Raw genomic sequence first — 25820 nt, 5'->3', positions numbered from 1 at the left:
CTCCAGCCATTGACCTTAACACTGTGTATGTCCACCTGCCTCATATGTGTTTCTTGTAGACAACATCTGGTAGGATTTTGTTTTCTAATCCACTCTGCTATTTGCTTCTATTTTATAAGCAAGTTCATCCCATTCACATTCAGAGTTATAATTATCAATTGTGTATTCCCAAACATTTTGGTATCCTCTCCTAGTTCTACCCCTTCTTACGCTATTTCCTTTTAAACCAGTGGTTTGTTTTAAATCAGTCCCCCTTGTCCCATCTCTTGGTTTACTACCCTTTCGACCCCCTCCTTTCCCTTTTTATTATTTTTAAGGCCTAATGAATTCCCTCCCCCCTCTCTTTTCCTCCCTTTATGAACTCCCCACCCCACTGCCCACTTTGGTTTATCCCTTCTGACTTTACCTTTTGGGTTAGATAGAATTTGATATCTCAATGGATCTAGCTACTCTTCCCTCTCATGATTAATTCCACTGTGAGTAAGGTTTAAGTATTTCCTATTAACACTCTCTTTCTCTCCTTCTTATAATAGTATTCATCCCCTCCCCTTCCCATGCTCTCTTTGTGTGGTATAAATTATCCAATTTTTCTTATTCCTTCAAGTTACTCTTTATGCCATCTTCTATTCCCCCTTCCATTTTTTTCCTTCATATCGTTTTAGATCATTTAGTACTCCAACCTCTCCTTATGACTATTCTTCTAATTACTATAATAGTGAGTACAATTTTTTAGAACTACACATATTTCTCCATATAGGAATCCAAATAATTTGATCTTATTGAAGCCCTTGAAGAAGGCAATTTAAAGATAAGAGTTTTCTTTCTTTCTCCTCTCTTTCTTATTTACCTTTTCATGTTTGTCTTGGTTTTTGTGGTTGGATATCAAACTTTCCATTTAGTCTGAGTCTTTTCTGTGCAAATACTTAGAAATCTTTTATCTTGTTGAATGCCCATACTTTCCCCTGGAAGTATATAGTCAGTTTTGATGGGTAGGTGATTCTTGGTTGTAGACCCAATTCTCTTGCCTTTCTGAATATCATGTTCCAAGCATTGAGGTCTTGTAGTGTGGAGGCTGCCAAATCCAATGTAATCCTGATTGGTGTTCCTTGATATCTGAATTGTCTCTTTCTGGTTTCTTGTAATATTTTCTCCTTAACTTGGAAGCTTCTGAACTTGGCTATTACATTCCTGGGGGTTGTCTTCTGAGGATTTAGTATAGAGGGTGATCTATGGACTCTTTCATTGTCTATTTTGCCCTCTTGTTCAAGGTCATCAGGGCATTTTTCTTGGATAATTTCTTGTAGTATTATATCTAGATTTCTATTTGTCTCTGATTTTTCCAGAAACCAATAATTCTCAAGTTGTCTCTTCTAGACCTGTTTTCTTGATCTATCACCTTCTCATTGAGATATTTCATGTTTCCTTCTATTTTTTTAGGTTTTTTTTTTTACTTTGCTTTATTAATTCTTGCTGTCTTGTGAGTTCATTGACTTCTACTTATCCAATTCTAGCCTTTAAAGATTGGTTTTCAGCTATAATCTTTTGGTTTTCCTTTCCAGTCTGGTCTATCTTGCTCTTCATGACTTCCAGCTGGTCATTTCTGGTCTTCAATTTGCTTATCATTTCTTTTGATTTCTAACCCTCAATTTCCAACTGTCAAATTCTGCCTTTTGAACTGCTATTTTCTTGCCATATCTCTTCCATCTTTCTCACAATCTCAGATTTGAACTCTTCAAGAACTTGTGACCAATTTTCATATTGGGGGAAGGTTTGGATGTCTTTAATTGTTTATCCTCCTCTGTTTTCTGATTTTTTTCTGTGCAGAAGTTATCAAGTGTTTGAGCTTTTTTCTTGGTCTTTTTGGTGGTTATTTCTTGGCCCTCACTTGGTATCATTATGCTTTCTCAGCCAGAAGTCTGAGTAAGGCAGGCAGACTCTCTTTGTATGGAACTAAGGAGAAGTTTTTGCCTGAGGCTACTTTGTGAGTTTCCTGGCTTCCACTGTCTGCTAGGCCTCTGCTGTCTACTCCCGCACCCAAGGTCTGCACTCCCCAGCCTCCTGGGGTCTCTAGTCTAGCTGTTCTCAGGGGAAAGCCCCCAGTGGTCCTAGTCAGCAGCCCAAAGCCCAAAAATTGGCCCATGCTTGCTCCTTAGCCTGAGGTTTTCCCTGAGTCTCAGCTTGCCGAGCTGCTCCCACTGTCCACTGCCTCTCTCAGCCCCACTCCTGTGTCCAAGATCTGTTCCATCCAGCCTCCTGGGGTCTCAAGTCTTGCTGCTCTCAGGGGCAAGCTCCTGGTGGTCCAAGTTAATTGCTAAGGAGCTAGATTTTGAGCCCTAGCTTGCTCTAATTCTTTTGCGCAGCCTCTGACTCTGGTACTGTGGGTGGGGTGGGGGTGGGTTGATCAGCTCACATTTTGATGGGAGCTATTTCCCCTCCTTATAGCATGGAAGTGCCCAGATCTCACATACCTTTGATACTGCTCCCTACTGTGGGGTCCCTTCTTTCATCTGGATTTGGTTTTTGTGTCCTTTTGAGGTATCATGTATAGGTTGGTTAAGAGAGTAAAGCACCCTGCTTCTACTCTGCAACCATCTTAACCCGGAAGTCAACCTGTTGGACTAATTAATGTAATACAATATCTATGAATGAGAATTAAGAAACAGCTTTAACCTCATCACTCACCTTGGTCCAAAGAAGCCTTGTCTTTTAACAATTATTGTGTCCTGACGTCAATAACCTGGGTCACCTTTTACTGAATCATTATCATTCACTAAGTAGGAAAAAAAAGTCTTCAAAAATAGAAGATTCTTAAATTTATCCCATCATAGAATTTGATGTGATCCTAGGAGTCTTGGAAAGGTTATGAAAACATCAGGAAAGTAAGATATTTCCAAATATCCTTTTTTGTCAACAAGAGTATGCATGAAAAATGATAAAATCATCTTCTCACAATGTAATTAAGACTCTGTGATATATAAGTTCCTCACTCTATGTTCAAACTTTTCCACATGATCTTAAATCTATCCCAAAGGAATTCTCTCTTAAGGAAAATGCTAGTTACCCAGGTATACTCGGTAGTTAGCTACTTTTCAAAGACAGATAGAAAAAGGTTTCCATCATGGTGTTGTTCTTTGTCCAGATGATTCCCTGAATAAAAACTGAATAATTACTGAATATAATGTTGATCACCTAAATTAGCATATCTAAAAATATATAATTAGGAAATCTATATGTGATTAGAATATATCAATTGAGTAGTGTTAGAACACAAAAGCTGAATAATAAGTAGGAATTAAAAACTGTACATCCATATTTACAAGCACCTCTTTTTCTCTGAAATCTTTGAAAATCCTAAAAATATGCTTCCATATAAATCATAAAATCCGAGATTTGGAATAGATCTCAGAGTCCATAGAGTCCAAACTTACCTGAAATATATTCCCTCTAAATTATCCCCAACAAATAGTCAACCTATCTTTGTTTGATGAACTTTGGTATATGTATATACATTGTCCAAACATAAAATTTCAATTTGGGATAGCTCTAATATTTAGGAAGCTCTTTCCTTATTTTAAACTGAAATCTGCCTCTCTGAAACTTCTATTCCAATTCATTTATCAAACATCTACGTGCTCAGAAATGAACTAAGTGCTGAATATACCAAGACAAGTATTAAAGAGAGTACCTTACATGCTACTATTTTGGCACATCTTCAAAATGTGAATTATTCAGGCAATTGAGTTCTCCTTGAACTAAAATTATCAATCAACATTTGCACAGGTGTCAACTGACCAACAATTTCCGGAAGCAACAAAAAAAATTACAAATTTTGAGGCACTATTTATAAATATTTCCAGAAACTCTCATACTTTATGACTATCTAATTATTAATTTCAGCCCTTTCGTGGCCTCCTCCTTAATGCTGTGCCTTTTAGCCCATCACAGTTCCCTTAATTAAATTCTCTTAAGTTTGGTAATAAGCTATATCAACTGGTGACTTGGAGAACACATATTGCTGGACCAGAACAAAACAGACTTTATGTCACATTTTATCCAGCCATACATAGGCCAAAATTATTGACTTTATTGACTTCACCTATTCAGCTGACTTCATTCTCCCACCTATGACATCCTACCCCCTTATCTAACAATTACTGCTTTCTTTATATTGTATCCTTTTATTAGAACGTAACTTCCTTGAAGGTATGAACTTTCTGCTTTTGTATTTGAATCTCCAGTACTTAGTACAACATCTGCTTTGTGTCATATCAAGTACTTTTATAAATGTGGTCATTCATTCATTTACTAAAACAAACAAAATTAATTATCTCCTGCACATAACAATATTAATTTATTTGAATATTGAGCTTTCCAAATCAAAGTTTTCTCCAGTCTTTTCCAAAGTAAATTTCCCTAGTTCTGTTATTTGCATGATCTTTATATATAGAAATATCTGGTTAATCTACTCTGGGAAGATATGGTATCCAGAATTGAACAGAATGTTCTACATATAGCCTGACCAGGGAGCAATATTACTTCCATTATTCATCCTTTCCCCTCTTGTTCCTTAACGTATATTTTTAGGGAGTTGTTTAGGGACTCTAAGAAGTTGTGATTACACTGGATCACATTGCCAATATGCGTTAGAGGAAGAACTTTAGCCCAAATCTTTTATCATGCCATCCATAGCGTTTCTGAACTACTTCAACTTATTTTGAGCTTTAGCATGTCTGATAAAATTTTTCAAATGACATACCATTTGTAGTCATCTTTACACATTTCCCCTTTTATTACTCATTAATATTTTTCTTTTTTATCTTAATCTTTTATCTTAATAATGTTAATCTTGAGAGCTTCCCTATTCTACTCTAGAGCTAAGTGCCATTTTAAAATTTTAGGCTGTGAGATTCTTTTTAACCTTTCTCTGAATACTATGAAACCTGTTCTCCATAGAACACATATACATATGTATTTCAGTCTCAGCCCACATTTCTCTCCCATTATATATAAATTCTAAGCTAGAATGGTCTCTTCCCACAAAATTAATATCACTTCTATTTCATAAATTAGTTTTATAGTAGTATGTAAAGAGTACTGACTTCAAATCTTGCCTCTTTCTCTTATTACCCATGAGGTCATGGGTAGTAAGAAGACCCTTTACATCTTTACACCTCAGCTTCCTAACATGTAAAATTAAGGAACTATGCTATATGCCTTCTAAAGTCTTTTCCATCTCTAAACCTATGATCCCTTGTTACTGCTTTTTGTTAAGACAAGGGTTCAGAATAATAATCACCCTTGTTTATTCTTTCATAATTTAAAGGATGTAATTTCTACTAAGACTAACTAAGAAATGATCGACTATTATGCTTTTCACAAAAGGAGGATTAGAGGATGTCCAAGTTTCCATCACTATTATGTCATATCATTGTGTGTTGATGTTCTCTCTAAATACCTCTCTCTCTTTTTGAGATATTCCAAAATAATTGAAAAGAATTGGATTTTTGTGTTCCTCTTAAATTTTAATATAAAGGTTTATTATGGAAAGTCAGAATCAGATCTTCACCGCCAGAAATTATAGAATAGTCATACTTAAGGCATTTGAATTTATGGTTCAGTGCAGATTATGCAAAAAAGTAGAAAATTCAATTTATTTTCAGGTTGTCACATTTTGAAGGGAACTCTTGAATTTGTAACAAAATATTCTAGTGGTTAGAAATTTATATGAGAAACTTTCTGTCTTTTGAAAGCTAACAGATGATAAACCCTTACAATCGAGCTTCTGATATAATCATTCCACTGAAACTGCTCACTGTCCAAAGTTACTAATGACCGCTTAATTTGCCAATTCAGTGGTCTTTTATCTCTCCGCATTCTCCTTGACTCCTCTTTAGCCCTTGAAACTTTTGATTATTCTATCATCCTTGATATTTTCTTCTATATAGGTTTTTGGGACACTCTTCAGTGCAGGTTCTTATCTAAACTATTTGATTTCTCTTTTTTTGACTCCTTTGCTGGATGCTCTTTCAGATTACACTCTGTAATTTTTCCCTCGGGGTTTGATCCAAAGTCCATTCCTATTTTCCCTTTAAACAATTTCATTTAATGATCTAAATCTCTTGAATTTATTTGCTATCTCTATTGTGATTATTCTCAAATCTTCCTATCAAGCCTCAAATTCTTTGCTGACTTCTAATCTTACACCTCCAATTGTCTTTTAGCCAACTAAAACTGGTTGTCCAGTAGATGGCTTAAACTCAAAATGTCTGATATAGAATTCATATTTTACTCCTAAATCCCCACCCCAACCCTTTCCTCCTGCCTCCCTATTAGTCTGCAGTGGTTCCCAAACTATTTTGGCCTACCACCCCCTTTCCAGAAAAAATACTACTTACTGCCCCCTGGAAATTATGACACTATTTATTGAACTCAGAATAGAATGTTATACCAAAAAAAGTGTGGCCATCACTGCTTCCCTGGATTGCTGCAGCACCCACCAGGGGGCGGTAGCGCCCACTTTGGGAATCACTGGTCTAGAGGGAAACATTATCCTCCCAAGCCCACAGGCTCACAGCCTGAAAGTCATCTTGACTCCTCATTGTCTCAGAATCCCACCCCTCCATATCCAATCTACTCTTAAAGCCTGTTAACTTCAGCTTTGATATGTCTCTTGAATATGACCCTTTCTGTCCTCTGACTCTGTCACTACTCTAAGCCTTCATCATTTTATGATTTGATAATTTCTATAGTCTCCTGCTAAGTCTGCCAGCCTCATGTCTCTCAAGACNTATATATATATATGTGTGTGTGTGTGTGTGTGTGTGTGTGTGTGTGTATGTATGTATATATAAATCCTCATTTAAGTTTTGCAAGATTCCTTTTGAGGTGGTGCCCAGAGATAAAATACATCATTTTACAGACAATGAAACAGAGGAAGAGAAAAGCTGTGACTTTCTAATCATCATAACTCTAGGAAGTGTCAGAGGCAGCATTTTAAAGGAGCCTTTTGTACCTCCAAATTCCATGTATTTCAACTAAAGTATTTATGAACATAATGTTCCTTCAATACATCAAATAATCAGTGTTTGGTATTTAATATTTATTCATCAAAGTGCTAGGTATTTTGCAAAAATAAATAAAAAGTAAAATATATGTCTCTTTTGCCTTCAAGTTATTCACTGCTTATTGAAGAGTCATGACTTACAACAGGGATCAATTAAATCATAGACAAGACATTTAAAAATATAAGGAAACTTACAGAACATCTAGAATAACTCCTTCATTTTACAAAGGGTGAAAATGATGTACAAAAGTTTAGGTAGTTTGTAAAAGATATATATATATATATATATATATATATATTCATATATATAAGCATATATATGTATATATAAATTGTAAATAAATTCTTTGATGCATATAAATATAATATAGTGGGGTAAATGCACAGCTATGAATGAAATACTAAAAAGCATAGCAGAGTGTGTAAATAATGTGAGTGAATATCCTGAAATGGTCAGGAGTCACTAAGTTAAAGTTACTGTTGGGTAGAATGAGATTATCTTGTAAAACCTTTGGACTTGACTGTTCATTGATATAAATTCTGACTGTTAAGTAATGAGAATAATCTAAACTAAATGTTTGTATTTACTTGACTATTCCTGAGTCAAAGGAGATACAGTATGACATTTAGTTAAATAAATTATTGAGAGCATTAGAGTAAGGCACCTATGGCATTAGGATGCATCCTGAACACCTGAAAGCAAACCTGGAAGTGCAAATATGGATTATTAAATTAAGTGTATACATATATATATATATATATATATATATATATATATATATATATAACAGTGCCTTTGAAAAAAGGATGTTAGGTAGCATAATATTGTCATTTAGAATCACCTGGCCACACCAACTTTCAAATTAGGCAACTGAATATGACACAATTCATGGATTATCTAGATGCACTATAGCTTAACATTGGTGACAATGAATTTTATGCAAGCCAGTTCCAAGAGTGGAGTAGAGCTCTTTAGACATGACAAAGTCCTGATTTCCACAACTTTTGTTTGTTTTTGTCACCTTCTTACTTGACTCAATCTTATCAAATCTTGACCCTGCACTTGGGACTAGTGTTTACTTATCCATGAACAAAAACTTATTAAAGTTTCTTTCTGAAAAGAAATTTAAAAGTATTATGGGGAATTTTTTAATGACATCAGTAACACTCCTGATTATCTGGCGGTGAATCTATGAAGATTGGAAGACTGATTTGATATGTTCTATCTAGAATCCAGATATACAAGTAACAAATTCACTTTAAGAATACACTGTTATTGCCTATGGTCACAAGTAAAATTGATAAAACAGGAAATCCCTTCTACTGAGAAGAAATTAAAAGAATCAAATAATGTTTTGAGGGAACTCTAGTTTCAGTTTCTAGAAAGATATGTAGGTATTTTCATCTGGGTAGGTAGATTTTCCATGAAAACTTCTATGCATAACATATATGAATTAATATATTCTCATCCTTTGTAAATAAGTCCTGAAAATGATTTTTTATGGAATGGATTTCGTAAAGAAAGTGGATGTTCTACATAATCTCATGTCAATGTAAACCAATAAAAATTGAAATTCTGCACATACAATTAAACCAGACATTTTATAAAAATAATTTCATCATCCATTTTGTAAAATAAAGAATAGGATGATATATATTTATTTTATCCAGGCTAGTTTCAAGATTTCCAATTCTCCTCAAAATGATAAAATTTCTACAGAATCAAAACTTTCTATTTTGATGTGTAAGAAAATTCCTAATCTTTTTCAAGTCAACAAAGTGGTCATTCTATGAAGTCATTTCTTCATGGAGGAAGTTGAAATTCCTTGAGCAAATTCTTTAAATGACTGTGCGATATTGAACTGTCATATTACCTCTTCTGAAGAATTCCCCATAGTAAAGGCACTTTCTTAAAACACACACACACACACACACACACACACAAACACACACACACACACACACACAAACACACAAACACACAAACACACACACACCGCAAAAAAAAAAAAAAAAAAAAGTCTCCTCTTCATCAGGTAAAAAATCAGCTTCAGTACAATGGATTGAAATCAGGATGGAAAGATGGTAAATGGAATTTAACCTGATAATAGTTAGTAGAAGAAGAAAATAAAAACTACTTCTACCTAAATTCTTCAGTAACTCTTTTTTCATGAAATTAGTTGTAACCAGATTTTTAAAAATGCATTTGGGACATATGGCAAATATTCCAAAATTCTATGTTTTTATAATTTGGTTGAAAATTTTGGAAAATGTTGCCCTAAATTAACTCTATTAAATTAAGTGTAATTTTGCCAAGATTATATAATTTTGCCTATTTTCTATATTGCCACAGGCTCAATAGGTCCAAATATAATGTATCTACAAGTCTTGCCTTGTCAAGCAATATTGAGTTCTGTTTTACAGAAAGTCAGGCGTCATGAAGATTCCTTTTCTTCACAGATTAGGAAGTAATTTTCATCATCTATCATCCAGTTATAAATTATGTGTATAACATTTTCTGTATAAATCCCATAGGAAACTGGTTTGGGAAGTATTCAGTGTATTCTGCCTTCAGATAGATGTCTAATATAAGGTACAGAGTAGAAATAAATGCTATAAGGATGGTTAATAGAAGATATCAATGTTAAGCAGGGTGGAATATACAACAAAATTTAAAGACAAACTATTGAGCAATTATGCATCAGATGAATGTTAAGTGAGGTGTTGTCCACATTATTTATTACAGAAAAGTATGAAAAAGACTAAGGACATTAACAAGACATATATAACTTTATAAAGAGGATTTTGTATAGTACTTCAGATGAGTTGAAGCAAAGCAAGTTCAAGTGAAAAAGTAAAACTCAAATAAATATGTACAAGCTTATTGTAAAGAAAATATGCAAATCAAAAAAACACCAGGAAAATGAATGTTTACCAAAAGACTCATTCAGTAATCTGAGAAAATGAAAGTGTTGGAAAACAGAATGGACTTGATTTTAATAGGCCTCAATCAGTATTAAAAATAATGGAGAAAAAATTAATTGCTTCTAGTTTATTCAATACTAAAATCCTGGTGAAATAGTCCATTCACATTCTACTACCATCAAAAAATTGAAGGTGGCCTAGGGAATGGGGGTCATTTTTCTGGCATCATTTTCAATGCTTATTGAGTAATTTTTGCCTCATTTGCATGCAACAACTCAATGTGAAACAATTTTCACATTCTTTTCCAAAGGTTCGTATAAGTCCATACCTGGAATAGAAGAGAGGTTCCGTCAGTTTGAAAGGGTGATTCCATAATAAAAAGGTCAAATGATAATCAAATTATGTTATAATCACTTCAGAATTTTTATTCTTAATTTTTACATATGCTAGACCAAAATATGGACATGTGAAAGAGCTTATTAAATAATCTCTTAATTTAACTTCAGTTCTGCAAAAAGGAAAACTATATAAGAATCATAATGTTTGACTAAAAGTTCCAGCTAATGAAAAATTGCTCATCATCTTTAATTGCCTTCTGATCTACGAAGAAGTCAGGACATGTTCCAACCACTGGTGACTGCATTAAGTTGATGTTACAAACAGGAAAGAGTGTCTCTGACTTCAAGCTGAGGAGGTATTTAAGCAACAAGACACAGTGATTCAATCTTATTATTATGGAATCCAATAATAGTGATAATCTCTTGAGCCTGAGGTGAAGTAAAATTAAGAAATTTTTAAATGTAAAATTTTGAGATGAAAATTCCTCATCATCTCCAAAGGACAAATGAAACCTGTGCTCAGAAGTCAGTGGATTTTGGAGGAGGATTTGTTATAAAAGTTGTAGTGGGAATGTGGTCAAATAGATGGATTGGAAAAGTGGTGTTTAGGAAGATTTTAATTATTTTGTTTTTAATTTCTATATTCTTTTTATATTATTATACATTTCATTTGTTTATGTGTTCCCAAAATGATCAGCAAAATGTGAATTATAAGCCTCAAAGAACTCTTCAAAATCCTAATAAAAACAATTTATTAATACTTAGACAAAGTGGAAAACACCTTTCCATTAATGCCACACAAAACATTTTATATGTTTGTATAATTAAAATAAGATGAGTACCATCTTTTCTTGTTTCTCTTCAAAATTTCCTATTAAACTAAGAATCTGAATCTCCAATGAATAACATCATCTCAACTGCTTTGCATGACACACAGATCCTTCACTGTGCATCATTTCCTCCATAAATCATACTACTTTGGTGATAGAAAACAAATACTCTCAAAGGTAATAGATTCAACTTCTAGCTCTGTTCTAAAAGACATAAAGCATATAAAACGCAATCCTCTAAAGCAATCACAATTTTTATCTATAAAATATGAAAGCAAAATTGGAAAAAGAAGCAGCTTTTGTATCTTACTGAAAATGTTTGGATGAATTCTCCACCAGTGTCTTTGTTTCCTTTTCTAGCAATTACACTGTGAACAGCAGTTAGTGCTGAGAAAGCATCTCTGAAAAGCCTTACATGCTAAAGTACATCAGGAAGAATAATATCTACTGCTTCTTTTTAGGTTTTTAGCTGCTTCAGGTCAAAACATTTTTTTAAAATCACATCCTTTCTATTAAACCCCTGGGATATTGACCCTTACATGTCCAGAAAGCTGATAGTTATTTGCATCTCCTAGTTTTATTTTTTGGTACACAGTCCTCACTTTATTATAGCAGGGCTTTGTGAATACAAGCTACCTGTACCACTTAGAAGAATGGATTTCGGTATCTGATTTTCTTTAGGAAAAGAAATAACAGGGAAGCAAAAAGTTTAAAATTTTAACTTTTTATATTTTCATACTCTAAGCAAAACCGTTCATTCCAGGATAACTCACTTTATACCAGTAAACTTTTGTCAAGCATTTACTCTGACAGGATTACATACATTCAAGACTACAAAATTGAAGTGCTCTATACTAGTTAATATCACTGTTATTTTAATTGTGGCTTCAGGTTTGTGCTGAATTCTGGATATGCAAAGATTTTAATGCAATTTTTGTACTGTTATTGTCTATAATTAAAACCAGAGGATGAAAAGTTGTAGTGTACATGGAAAGGAAAAATTATTTATACAAAGGGAGTTGCCTTTTTAAAAGTTTCTCTCATTATTAATATTAGACTCTTCTTCAATATTTCAATCAAATCATAATCTCCATCAGTATTCTCCCCATCAATGAAAATCATATTCCAGTTATACCTTCTGAGTAGCAATAATGTTAATAAGATATGCCTTTTTATGAGACAAGGTACTCTCTGGAAAGTATGATATCTAGAGGATTCAGATAGGAGGTATGAAAGTGGAATTGTTGGTTCTATTTTTGTCACTAATTTGCTATATTATTTTGAGTATATGATTTCATTTGTTCTGGGTTTATTTTTGCATATATAGAGTAACACTAGTACTCTATGATTTGAAAACTATTGGGTTTAGCTTTTAACCATAAAGATGCTATTAGAATGATATTCTTCAGGATTTCTGTTTTAAAATCTTAAAATTACAAGACTAATTTAATTTTAAGAAATGCCCATTTCCATTACCGTGGTGATATTTAAAGTGTCAATGATTATAAGGCAAAGAAAGAAAGAAAACACATTTCATGGAAAATATGTCCACCATGCAATATGACAAATTCACAAAATTCTCCAACTAACTCAAGAATCAATATGACAAAAATGTTAAAGTAGAAGAGTATAATCTTTTATACATATCTAGGAGCATGAGCAATAGCAAGAGCAACAAGTCCTTCAAAAATTCTCTTTCCTCTTCAGCTACCCCTTTGGGAATATAAGCTCCAGAATTTCCATTACCATAAAATTGATTTTCTTTTGCATATAATGTTACTGGAGAAACCTGGTATAGTGGTATAGAAGACAGATTTAGAAAGATCTGATTAGATCTATGCCTCTAATATTATCATTCAAGACAAGTTGATTAACTCCCCTCAGCTTCAGTTTCCTCATCTGCAAAATGGGGTTAATGGTGGAACCTACATCTCAGACTTCATGTTAGGATCAAACAAGATAATATTACGTATATATGTATATATATGTATGTATACATATGTATGTGTATATATTATAAGTGATTTAAAATTTTTAAAGCTTTATGAAAGTAAATTATTATTATTTCTTTTCTGAGAGAAGTAAAATAGGATGATAAAATCATCTAAGATTTTAGTCTTTTATCAACTGTCATTTATCTAGACTTATTATTTAGTTCATGAAATAATCAAACTGATAAAGATGTTCATAAATTAAGATGCAATTGTATGAAAAGAAAAGGGAAAAACAATCAATAAACTAATCATCCAGAAGCCCTACTTGAGAGAATACTGGGTGAAATGTTGAAAATCTTCAGAACTTTATTCAATGCAATGATCAACCACGATAGCAGAGAATCAATGACAAAGCATGTTTACTACTTTCTTCCTTACACAGATGTAATGGACTGAACATGAAGCATTATTTTTTTTATCTGACCAACATAGTAATTTGTTTTACTTGAATATGTGTGTTGATAAGTTATTTTCTTTCATTTTAATTAATTAATTTGTTTGTAAAGTTTAAAATGTTAAGATATTCAATTAATTCTCTTCCTCCCTATCCCCCCCCCTCATTAGAGAAGGCATTATTTCACTATATGTGTGTGTGTGTGTGTGTGTGTGTGTGCATGTGTCTGTGTCTGTGTCTGTATGTAACTATATCATTTCTATTCATCAGTTTCTCTGGAGGTAGACATACATAAGTTATTCTTCAAAGATTATTTCTGTTGTTATATATAATGTTCTTTGTTATGTTTATTTCACTGTTCATAATTTCATATAGGCATTCCCACATTTTTCCAAAATTAACAGGATCATACCTCTGTCTTGGAATCAATACTGTGTATTGGTTCCAGGGCAGAAAAGTGGTAAGGGTTAGGGAATTGGAACTAGGACCTATCTTAGGCTAAATCTGAACCCAGAATCTCCCATCTCTGAGCTTGGTTCTCAGGTTCTCAGCCCACTGAGTCACCTAGCTATCTCCTAATCTTTATTTTTTAGAACACAGCAATATTCTATCACAATCATATGCCACTAGTCCAGCCATTCCCCAATAGATGAAAATCCCTTCAATTTCCAGTTCTTTCCTAACACTAAGAGCTGCTATAAATATTTTAGAACATATAGTGTATTTTTCTATTTCCTCAATCACATTTGACAATAAATTTAATAGTGGCATTGCTGGGCCAAAAAGTATACAAAGTTTTATAACTCTTTGAGTATAAGTACAGATTGCTTTCCACAATGACTGGATCAGTTCACAATTATAAGAACAATGTATTAGTTTCCCTATTTTCTATACTCTTTCCCAAATTTGTCATTTTTTCCTTTTATCACTGTATCTATTCTGACAGAAGTGAGATAATATCTCATTGTTTTGATGTGTATTTCTATAATCAATAACGATTTAGAATAGCGAGGGGCAAACTTTTTAAAAAGGGGGCCAAAGGAAAGGAAATGCTCATCTGTCTGTTTCTAAGGCAACTCTTTCGAACTTTCCTTATATTGCATTCTACTTATTGTATTCGTCAGATTAGGAATAATGCTGTGCAGCCAGATAGAACATTTCAGAGGGCTGCATCTAGCCCATGGGCAGTAGTAGTTTGCCCATCACTGATTTATAACATTTTTATATAGCTTTGATTTCTTCACTGTCTCTTCATATCTTTTGACCAGTTTGCCATTGGGGAATGGTTCATATTCTAATATATTTGACATCGTTTTCTATACATTTTATATATGAGAATTCTAGCTGAGAAAATGTCTACAAAGGTCTTTTATTCTCAGCCTACTGTTTGCTTTCTAATATTGGCTTGGTTAGTTTTATTTGTACAAAAACTTTTCTAATGTATTCAAAATTATACATTTTATAATGCACATGGAGGAAGAAGAGATATAAAAGAGAAGAATATATTCCTGTTCACTGAAGTAACTTGAACTTAATTTAAAAATACAATCAGTATCTTATATACATATATATTTAACTAATTATTTACTTATTTACTTCAGAGTACTGCACTGGGAATTTGAGATTGGACATCTGGAGCCTAGTCTCTGCCCTGTCACAGATTTGCTGTTTGAACTTGGTGAAATTATTTCATTTTTCTGGACTTCAGTCAACTCTTCACAAACTGACATTTGCAAAAGTATTTTAGGTTTATACAGTGCTTTAACCTACACATTTTACAGGTGAGGAAATAAAACCCCTAAGAGGTGAAGTCATCTGGCAAAGTTCATACAAATAATAATTGCTAAAGGTAGTATCTCATTACAGTGTCTTTTCAACTATTTGACATTGAATCTCCAAAGAGAAGTATTGTCTGAAATGATCTACAGATTCTCTTTCCCCAAGGGCAGCAAACGCTCTAATAATCTATGACTCTAAAATATTATCGTTTTAACTGTAACTATTTTTTCACGTTTGAAAATGAATGTTCTTCCTGACATAATATGAAAGAAAACTATAATAAAATAATTATATCAGTAGCATACTAATCAAACTATCCTAAAAAGGTTTCACAAGGCTAAAAAAATAATAACAAAATGTTTCTGGAAGAACAAAAGGCCAAGGATATCATGGGAATTGAAAAAAAAATTTAAGGAAAGTCACTTAGCTGTACTGGATTTTAGACTGTATTATAAAGGGTCAAGAATCAAACAATCTGGCCCTGGCTAAAAAATAGAGTAGAGGATCAATGGAATAGATTAGTCACTCAATACACAGTAGTAAATGACCTTATTAACCTAGTGTTTGACAAACCCAAAGATTCAAGCTTTTGGAAGAAGAAATCAATCCTTGATGAAAACAAATAGGAAAACCAGAAAACAGTATGGCAGAAACAAAGAGCAACACTTGTTATCATATACCAAGGTAAAGTCAAAGTAGATACATGACTTAGAAATAGAGTCTAAATACAAACAAAAATTAGAGTATGGAATAGTTTACCTATCATATCTCTGGATAAAGGAAGAATTTATCCCCAAGCAAGACATAGAGAATGTTATAAGATGTAAAATAGCTAACTTTGACTAGATTAAATTACAAAGATGTTGCACAAACAAAACCTAATCAACCAATATTGGAAGACAAACAACAAACTGGGGGATGGGGGATATTTATAGCAAGTGATCTGTCTAAGGTCTCATTTCTCAAATATATAGAGGACTATCTTAAATTTATAGGAAGACAATCATTAATCAATTGACAAATGATCAAAGGATATGAACAGGCATTGTTCATGCCATGAAATGGCAATTCCAAGATGAAGAAATTAAAACTTATTAGACATATGAAAAAAGTCCTCATTTCTCTAATGATCAGAGAAATGGCAGTTAACAGGTTTCTGAGTCATTTTGACTTAAGCTATAATATTTTTAAAATGGTGACCACAATATTACTTTAGAACTTTCATATTTAGCATAAAACTTAAATTTTATAATCTTACATTTTGTGTAAATTTTTTAAATTTAATATAACCAAAATTATTCACTTTATATCTTGTAATGTTCTCTATCTCTTGCTTGGTCATAATTCTTTTTTAACATAGATCTGACAAGTATACTATTCTATTTTCATCTAATTTATTTATAATTTCTATCTTTATATTTGTTATTTATCCATTTTGAATTTATATTGGTATAGGATGTGAGATGATGATCTAACCCTAATTTTCTCCAAAATGTTTTCTAATTTTCCTAGCAATTTTTGTCAAATAGTGGGTTCTTGTCCCCAAAACTGGGATCTTTGGTTTTATCAAATACTAGCTTACTGAGGCTATTTACCCCAAGTCTGTTCCATTGATTCACCCCTCTATCTCTTAGCCAGTACCATTTTGTTTTGATGATCACTGCTTTATAGTACAGTTTAAAATCTGGTATTGCTATGCCACCATCCTTCACTTTTTTTTCATTAGTTCCCTTGATATTCTTGGTCTTTTGTTCTACCAAATGAAACCCATTTATTTGTAGTTTTGGTTGTTTAGAAATTCCTTCTAATACCTTTCCCAAATCTACTTTTCTGTTACTTCCAATAATTTATCCTAGAAAATATTCTGGGGCTATGTGAAACAAATCTAATCCCTCTTCCACTTATTAAGTATTTACATATATGAAGAGATTAATCAATCCTCAATCCTCCCTAGCTTCTACCTATCAAAACTATCATTTTGTTCCTTCAATAGATGCCAATATGACATATTTATTCTCATGTTATGTTAGCCTCCCTTATCTGAAAGACATAGCATTTACACTTCTTAAAATGACACCCAGAACTGATTACAATAGTGTGGAAGTGGTCTAAATAAGACTGAGTATAATGAAGCAACAGTCCTTTTTTTCTGGACATTATGCTTTTATCTGCCCTTTGCTCCTGGTCTAAAACGAGGAATTGTCTTAATCAAGAATGATATTTGACACTTTTTATTAAACCTGAATAGATGTCACCACTTATCAATGCTCAGTGTTGCTAGTTTTTTCCAAATTCCAAAAAAAGCTCCTCAGCTAAACCAATGAAAGACAAGAAATCTTTATAGAAAGCATATATTTTCCATGCTCCAAACAATCTCCTAATGGTGACACATTAATGAATCAGTGAAGAACATTAACACAGAAAGGGGTACAAAAATACCTGAACACTTGACACAAAGAAACCGACATGTTAATGGTGAAAGGAATAGATTGGGACATCCCAAATCAATTAACTGCTTTCACCAACACCAACCAAACATGAAATTCCAGAAGGGGCAAGTAACAGAGACCACAAAGTATCAATGTGGTAAGGCAAATGGATAGATGTGTCTAAACCTATGAAGGATTTCTCCTTGATGGTATTAGAAAAAAGCTATTATAGTCAAAAAAAGTTCATGCCCCTGGTAGTCTTTAAAAAACAGGATGTATTCTCTGGGAAATATAATTGAGGCAGTAGAGTTCTGTGGATGGTGACAGAGAAAGACAATAACTCTTTGCCTTTTCTCTTGTGCCTCTGCCAGAGGGAAGGTATTGGAGAGATAATTTCTCTCTTCTCACCTAATCCCATTAGCCATGGCATATTGAGGCTGACATATTGGTCCAGGAAGTGATATCATACACATTAGGAAAGAAGTCCCTGTCATGCAATATGAGACCAGAGGAACTGTGAGTAAATAGAGCATTAGTCTTGGCAATCTGGAGTTGTCATGGAGAGATAGATCAGGGACCCCAGCTAAGTTTCCTGAGTTTATGAGAGTTGCAAAAAAAAAAAGGCAGCTAAGGTTGTGCAGGTAGTGAGTTGGGCTGAAATGACCCACAAACCCTGCCAAGTATCTTTAACAATCAAAAGAACATAGAAACAATAACTAGTTGACTAGTATGGAATGACCTTTCAGATAAATCATATGAATTGCTTATATTCACAATCCTGAGAAAATTTCTCACATCAATTTTAGACATAGCCTACTTCCTTGGATGGTGGTCTCTGAAAAGCAAGTAAAAGTGGTTCAGTTTCCCAGTCACACAAGACTAGGTTCAAACAATGCTCAGGTTTCACAATCACTGCTCTCTTTTGGAGTCTGCTCAGAATCAGACAAAGGTAAACTGAAGTTACCCTGGGGTGCTTAACATATCATTAGCATCCCATTTACATTGCACTTTTTACTCCCCCAATGGGTAAATACAGTGAATCTTGGGTAAAGCCACACAGAGAAAGGTAAACTGTGAGTAGAGTGACAGAAGTTCCTTGGAAACATAGGCCAATAACTGCCCAAACAAATGAACCCTTCCTTAGAAACTAATCAAAATAAAAAAGCATTCCTGAAAATCTCTACCCACTCTCCTTACTACCTTTAATTTATTTACCTTTACTTACCTTTACCTTACCTTAATTACTTAATATACTAATTAGCTAACTGTCTTTGGCCACTCTGGTACTATATTCTCTTATAATAAAGCTTGTTTCCTCACAATGGAGTCATTTTGATCTGTCAATCAATTCTTTGGACAAGATCCAATTAGCATTGCCCATATCAGATAGAGTATCTAGCATGGATTAAGAAAGACATGAACTTACCTTAATCCACTGTAGACGGAAATGACAAATCATTATTTTTTCTTTGCCAAGAAAACCCAATGGACAAAATGGTCCACAGGGCCATAAAGTGTCAGATACAACTGACCAAGAAAAAGGGAATGATGAACTGAAAGCGCCAGCTGTAGAAGTGGAACACATATTCACTATGTGTGCCTTCATTCCAATGAATGTGGTCACTCTTTCCAATGACTCTACATGGATTTGTGGGAGAACACATGAATTTTCAATTAATAAGGATACTAATAACATTTACATACTGTTTATTATAGGACAGGAACTGTGCTGAGTTGTACAATTATTATCTTTTTTAATCCTCGCAACCACCTTGTGAGGTAAGTGCTAATACATATGAAGAAACTGAGGCAAGCAGAGCTTAAATGATTTGCACAAGACCATGCATCTAGTAAGTGTATAAGGCTGGATTAACTGATTCCTGACTCCAAATCCCAAGTTTCTTTTACTGTGTGCAACGTAACTATCTCTATGGTTTATATTTTATACCTACTGTTTTTACTCTGCTAAATTATGAATGTTCTTGCTTTGAAGCTAGTCTTTTGTTTTTATGGGGGAGAGGAGTAAGTGTAAAAGTAATACATACTTAGCTGATGGATTAATGTACAAATACTTGAATTGTAATCTCTTTCCATTTGTTGAAGGAAATTCAAGAAGAAGGAAGAATAGTCTAGTTCTTCGTACTACTGTCGCTTTCTCACTATGTCACTCTAACTACACTGTCTTCTCTTCTCTGCTATTTTTTTAGTAAGGCATTTCACATTTATTTTGTTTCTTTTTATATTCTATTGAACCTGCTGATGTACTACTGAGCAAGTAGGAGCAAGTAGTCAATGAAACCCTTAGGCCTTTTAAATATTAAACTTTTGTTGATTCATGTTTCCCCAATCCTATTCTACAGCTGATTTTTTTTTACCAAAAAGGATTTTATATTTCTTCCTATCATATTTTTAATCTAAAATTCTTGCAGTGATTCTATATAGTCATGAATTATATAAGACCACAAATTCTGAAGAAGCAAAATAATGGATGAGCTAAAGGAAATAAAGAATAGAGTACCTTGTAAGTCTTATAGTTGGATATCAGAAGACAAACATCTTTCTAATCTTTATATAAGAAATTACATGAAAGACTAAATCCATGGAATATATGGCCAGAAAAGAAAGTAGGCTAGTTATTGTAACAATCATAGCTTCATTTATATAGGATGTTATGATTTGCAAAGTGTTTTACATATATTTTCACATTCTATCTCAGTTTTAAGGGGAAGGAAGTAGTCACACTGAAGCCAAAAGTAGTATATAATTGAAACATTTAAAATTACAAAGACAATAGAAACAAACAGACAAGCAGGGAAGTTTTGTTAAGTTTTAGTCCAATAATCACATTCTTAAGTTCTCTCTGGAACCTGGGATGTTATGTATCTACGTCAGCTGACATAAACACATTTACAGAATGTTGGTACTCACAAATCATTTCCTCAATTATCTAGGGTTCCAATACCCTGTTAACCATTTTCTTCTATCCATTTCAATCTGAAGACAGTTCTTTCTGGTAGAGAAAATAGAATCATCTTTTATCATCATCCCATTCATTCCGAGCTGTTGATCTATCTATTTATTAATTCAACATAAATTTAAGGAAAAAATACATTCCACAATGAGTCCTTTTCTCAAACCTCAGCTAATTTCAGACTTTTTCATCCTTCCTGACATTCATATAGAGACCTTCCCATTCTTTCCTATTTACTATCAATTATCTGTCCTTACTTGCATCTTTTGTAGATGTCCTTTAAAAGTCAAATATCACTAAAGGACTCCTTGTAGAACCACATCAGTCACGTTAAAAACTTCCTTAATTCTTTCCTTAATTAAATTAAACAACTTAATTAAAGTTTGGTTAGTATGTTTTTGAAATTATATTATTTCAAACTTTTAGTCTTTTTACCCTCACTTTTCTGAGATGTAAACCAGGTTCCTCAAGAATTCTTTAAAATCTCCATTCCTGAGGTTAATGATATAGGCCACATTATCCTTTACATCTGCCCAATAATCACAGACTTGAAGATGATATTACCAAGTACTGTAACTTTCATTTGACACAGCCTAAAAACAAAACTTTCTCCATTTTTATAGGTGAGCTCAAATTTCCCTCCAAAGACAATATTTTTTCTCTTTTTTTCCCTTCCAGTTAACAATTACAGTTAGTTTTTCCTCTTAAAAAATTTTCACATAAAAAAGGAAGTACTCAAAACCCAGACTTGGTCAATTAAATATTGAGTGAATACCAAAAAAACATTAGAATCTCAATTTAGAAAGAATCCAAAGCAGGATATGGTAGAATCATACGATTATTTTTGTAGTCCACTATACCTTGTCAGTCATAAGAATGTCTGCATGATCTATAAGTATAGTTACAGAGAAACCCAGAATCTCAGTCAGGAGGCACTTCATAGGTTATATAAACCAAAGTTTATAAACAAGCCAAACAAAAATCTCATTAGCATTGTGTTATTATCCTCCTCAGGGGGGACTATGTTATTGTTGTGATTTTTTTTATTTTGAATCTGAGCTTAATTTAGAACAAGAGACTACCTCCCAGAATCCAGAAGATGAACTTTTTGGAGAAGGCACCGCCAAGGTTCCTATGGAGACCACATGCTGCTCCAGGAGTTCCTGAGCAAACTGAATGTGCAGAACTGAACTTTGGGGGGTTTGATTATATTGCTTATATGTACTATATTGTACCAAAGGGGACTGGCCCTTAATTGAATTATTATATATACTTTAGTTAATTATGGTTAAAATGATCCATTGGGGAGACTGGCCTCCCAAAGGATCACAGGGGGAGATGTGCAGGTGGAAAATTTGCCACACCTGAGCTAAATTTCCAGCATGCTTTTAAGTAAGTCCTCATTTGATATACAGGGGCTTGGGAGATAAATTAGGCTGAGACCATGCTTCCAGGCTTTATTTTTCCCCCAAAGGCTAAATATGGACATTTTATTTGTTACTGATTAAGGGAGGGGGAAACGCTGGGAATGAGAGACCAGAGTTGGAGGGAAGGCAGGGAGGAGGGAGCCCAGACAGGTCCTCTGGGTCTGCTCCAGGCGGGGTGATCCTGATTGCTGAGCCTCCTCCAGGACACACAACAATGTGAGAGAGGGAGCAGAGGTGGGGGATTGGGAACAAAATCCAGGGGTACAGTTTAGAAAAGCATCCAAGGTGGCCAGGAACTAAGCCAAGCCAACTCAAGCTGGGGCTGGGATCGTCTAGTTTCTTCGAATGGTGGCAATGGCTGAGGGAGTCCCTGCTGCCCAGCAGGAGGGACTGAATCCAGATGATACAGTGGTGGAGACAGCCAAGGAAGCTACAGAGCCCTCCCGCTAAGGTGAACATCACAGAGCTGTGCCAGGACATGTTTTCCAAAATGGCCATGTACCTGACTGGTGAGCTGACAGCCACCGGTGAAGACTGTAAACTCCTGGAAAATATGAACAAACTGACTTGCTTGAAGTATCTAGAAGTGAAAGATATTGCAGTAAGCATAAGTAGAAACCTGAAGGACAAACCAGAAATATGCAACACTTCAGCCTTATATGGATCAGATCACTTTAATTGAAGAGCAAGTAGCTGCTCTTGAGCAGGCAGCCTACAAGTTGGACACATATTCGAAGAAACTAGAAGCAAAGTACAAGAAGTTAGAAAGGTGATGAAAATGCTTTAGCCAAAGATTGTCCCCCAAGAGCTGCACACCTGGATGGACTTCTCAGGGTCCTGTGCTTCAGCCTCATGGTGCTGCTGTCCCAAGGATGATCCCAGCCCCAGCTTGAGTTGGCTCGGCTTGGTTCCTGGCCACCTTGGATGCTTTTCTAAACTGTACTCCCGGATCTTCTTCACAGCCCCCCCACCCCAGCTCCCTCTCTCACATCATTGTGTACCCTGGACGGGGTCAGCAATCAGGATCACCCCGCCTGGAGCAGACCCAGGGGACCTGTCTGGGCTCCCTCCTCCCTGCCTTCCCTCCTACCCTGGACTCTCAGTCCCAGGTTGCCCCCTCCCTTAATCAGTAACAAATAAAATGTCCTTATATAACCTTTCTCAGTAAGAATCTCTACTTATATCTCTGTGGCACTCCAGGTAACTTACTTTCTATTTGCAAAAGCTGATTTTAACCCAAATATTAGACTCTGCATAATGTTATGTAGCCTAAAAATTTTATTAAGTATGCATAGCAATTGCCAAATAAGCTGAGATAAGGTCCCTTCCTAGGTTTAAGGCTGCATCCCAAATATAAAGAGGAGATAGATTTTTAGAAATAAAAATAAACAAATAAGACATTGATTAAAACAGTTAACCAGGATACAAAATTAAGTAACTAGATTTCTAATAGATTAGAGACTTCCTAAGTGAATGGGGGGGGGGAGAAAATATGCATAAAAAGAGGTGTTCCACTCCTTCTCAAGTGTCTATAAACAATAAAAGGAATATAAAAGCTATAGATGACAGAGGAGTCAGTTTTCAGATAAGACACATGTGTTTCTAGAGGTGTATAATTTTAGAGAACTCCTTGTATCAGCCTTTGGAAGTAACTAGGTTTCTGGTCAGCTTAACGTAGATCAGTGAGTGTGAACCTTTTAGATACCAAGTGTCCCAACTGCAACCCTCATGCTGCATGTGATTCTCCCCCCACTCCTCACCTTACCCCAGACAGCAGTGGGAAGAAGCACTCTCACTGGGCTGATGGGCAGAGAAACGTCCTCAGATGCTGGAGGAAGGGAGCAGTCATTTCTGGCATACTGTGACACATGTGCCATAGGTTCACCAACATGGACCTAGATCCTTAAATAAAACCCTCTAACCTGTATGTAGAGGAAGTCCAGCTTCACAGCCATGCAGGGCTAGGTCCACAAGGTACAGTAAGATTCTATCCCAATTTTCATAATTGAATTGTTTTCTCATAAGGCAGAAATTGAACTTGACATGTAATTGAATAGAAACTAAGCTAGTTCCAGAATTGAGTCACAAGACAGAGTCAATGTGGTCCATTCAAATCCTACAATTAACCCCTTGCTGTCTTAATGCTCTCAATTCTCTCAAGTGAGGGAACACAATTTAGGTACCTCGTTTATAGCAGAAACCATGAGTTAATCAAACAACATCGCACTTTAATCTGTTACCTCAAAGTTGCATAATTCTGTGAGAGGATACTATAGTAATAGAGAGAAAAATATAAAATTTTATGTCAGAAATTTTGGATTCTATTTTCAATTCTGGCACTGTGTGTCCTTGGATAATCACTCCACCTCTCAGAATGATTCCTTCATGTTCCTGTAGCACCCCCATTCTGTGCAACTTTACCCAATTCCCACTAGCATTGGCAGGCTGTATCTCCAGAAAATAGCTGAATGTTATTCCCCCTCAAGTTTCTAGAGATAACTCTAAGGGATTGGTAAGCACTGTCACTCATAGGCTTACATACAGTATGCTTATCATTATCAATTAGCCAGCAAGAGATCATCAGCTTTAAGAAAGAAGTATTTACTGACATAATATAATGAGAATTTAGTACAAATACCCTCACTCCTCAAAACTGAAGCATACTCTACCACATATACAGTATTTGAAAGGAATAGACTTCATCTTAAAGAAAACATATAGCCAAAGCGTAAGTAATGGTTCCCAGTAATAGAAATTATTTTCTTTTGTTATAGAGCTTCATGAAATTCTCCTTACATGTAACTCTCTACTGAACTCTAATAGTAGGTAGCATAGAGACCTGGAACTGTCTTTCTCTTATGTAACTAGTTCATCTTCAGCATCTCTTGATTTCAGATGCAGATGTTGTCAGCTACTACTGCTCCAGGTATTGGAAGTCCAAATCCAATTCAAGCTTTTTGAAATTCACAAGGTTATTTGGTCAAGGAGAGGGAAGGAAAGAGAAAACATAATATAATGCTCCCCTACCTAAATTCCTTCAACCAGACAGAGCAAAATGTTCCTGTAGGAATTTGCTAATTTATTATGCATAGGCAGAAAGGTGTGTCTGATCCTTTCAGCCAATCTCCATATATTTCCATTGTGGCATTATCTGTTTCTGTTCAATGATGAAGGACTTCATTCCTCTCAAATTAATTGAAGATATGCTTGCACATAGTGCACATCTTTGATCCTTTGCTTCAGTTATTTGAAATGTATGCCCTTTCTTCATCTACCTTAATTAGATAGGAACTTTCAACACTATCCTTATATTTCAACGACTTATTTTGGCAGCAAAAAAAGGAAATGTGATAGGTTCTGGTAGACCCTATGAAAATGGAAAGAGTTTTAAATGGTGTTTCTCTTTCTACCTCTTGCTGTTCTAATGTGTTGGAAATATATAGAAATGCTGATGATTTATGTGCATTTATTTTGTATCCTGCCACTTTGCTAAAGTTGTTGATTATTTCTACCAGCTTCTTAGTTGATTCTCTAGGATTTTTAAAGCATACAATCATATCATCTGCAAAGAGTGATAGCTTAGTCTCCTCATTGCCTATTTTGATACCTTCAATTTCTTTTTCTTCTCTAATTGCTATTGCTAGTGTTTCTAGTACTATGTTGAATAATA

At 34.5% G+C, this 25820-nt stretch overlaps 1 pseudogene; it reads left to right on the top strand.

The window, feature by feature from the left end:
- The first annotated feature begins 22495 nt into the window (after positions 1–22495).
- LOC123231873 lies at positions 22496–22923 on the top strand (annotated as a pseudogene).
- Positions 22924–25820: the final 2897 nt, after the last annotated feature.

The sequence above is a fragment of the Gracilinanus agilis genome, chromosome 1 (genome assembly GCF_016433145.1).
Source record: "Gracilinanus agilis isolate LMUSP501 chromosome 1, AgileGrace, whole genome shotgun sequence".
NCBI lineage: Eukaryota > Metazoa > Chordata > Mammalia > Didelphimorphia > Didelphidae > Gracilinanus > Gracilinanus agilis.
This window is presented reverse-complemented; position numbering and strand designations above follow the sequence as displayed.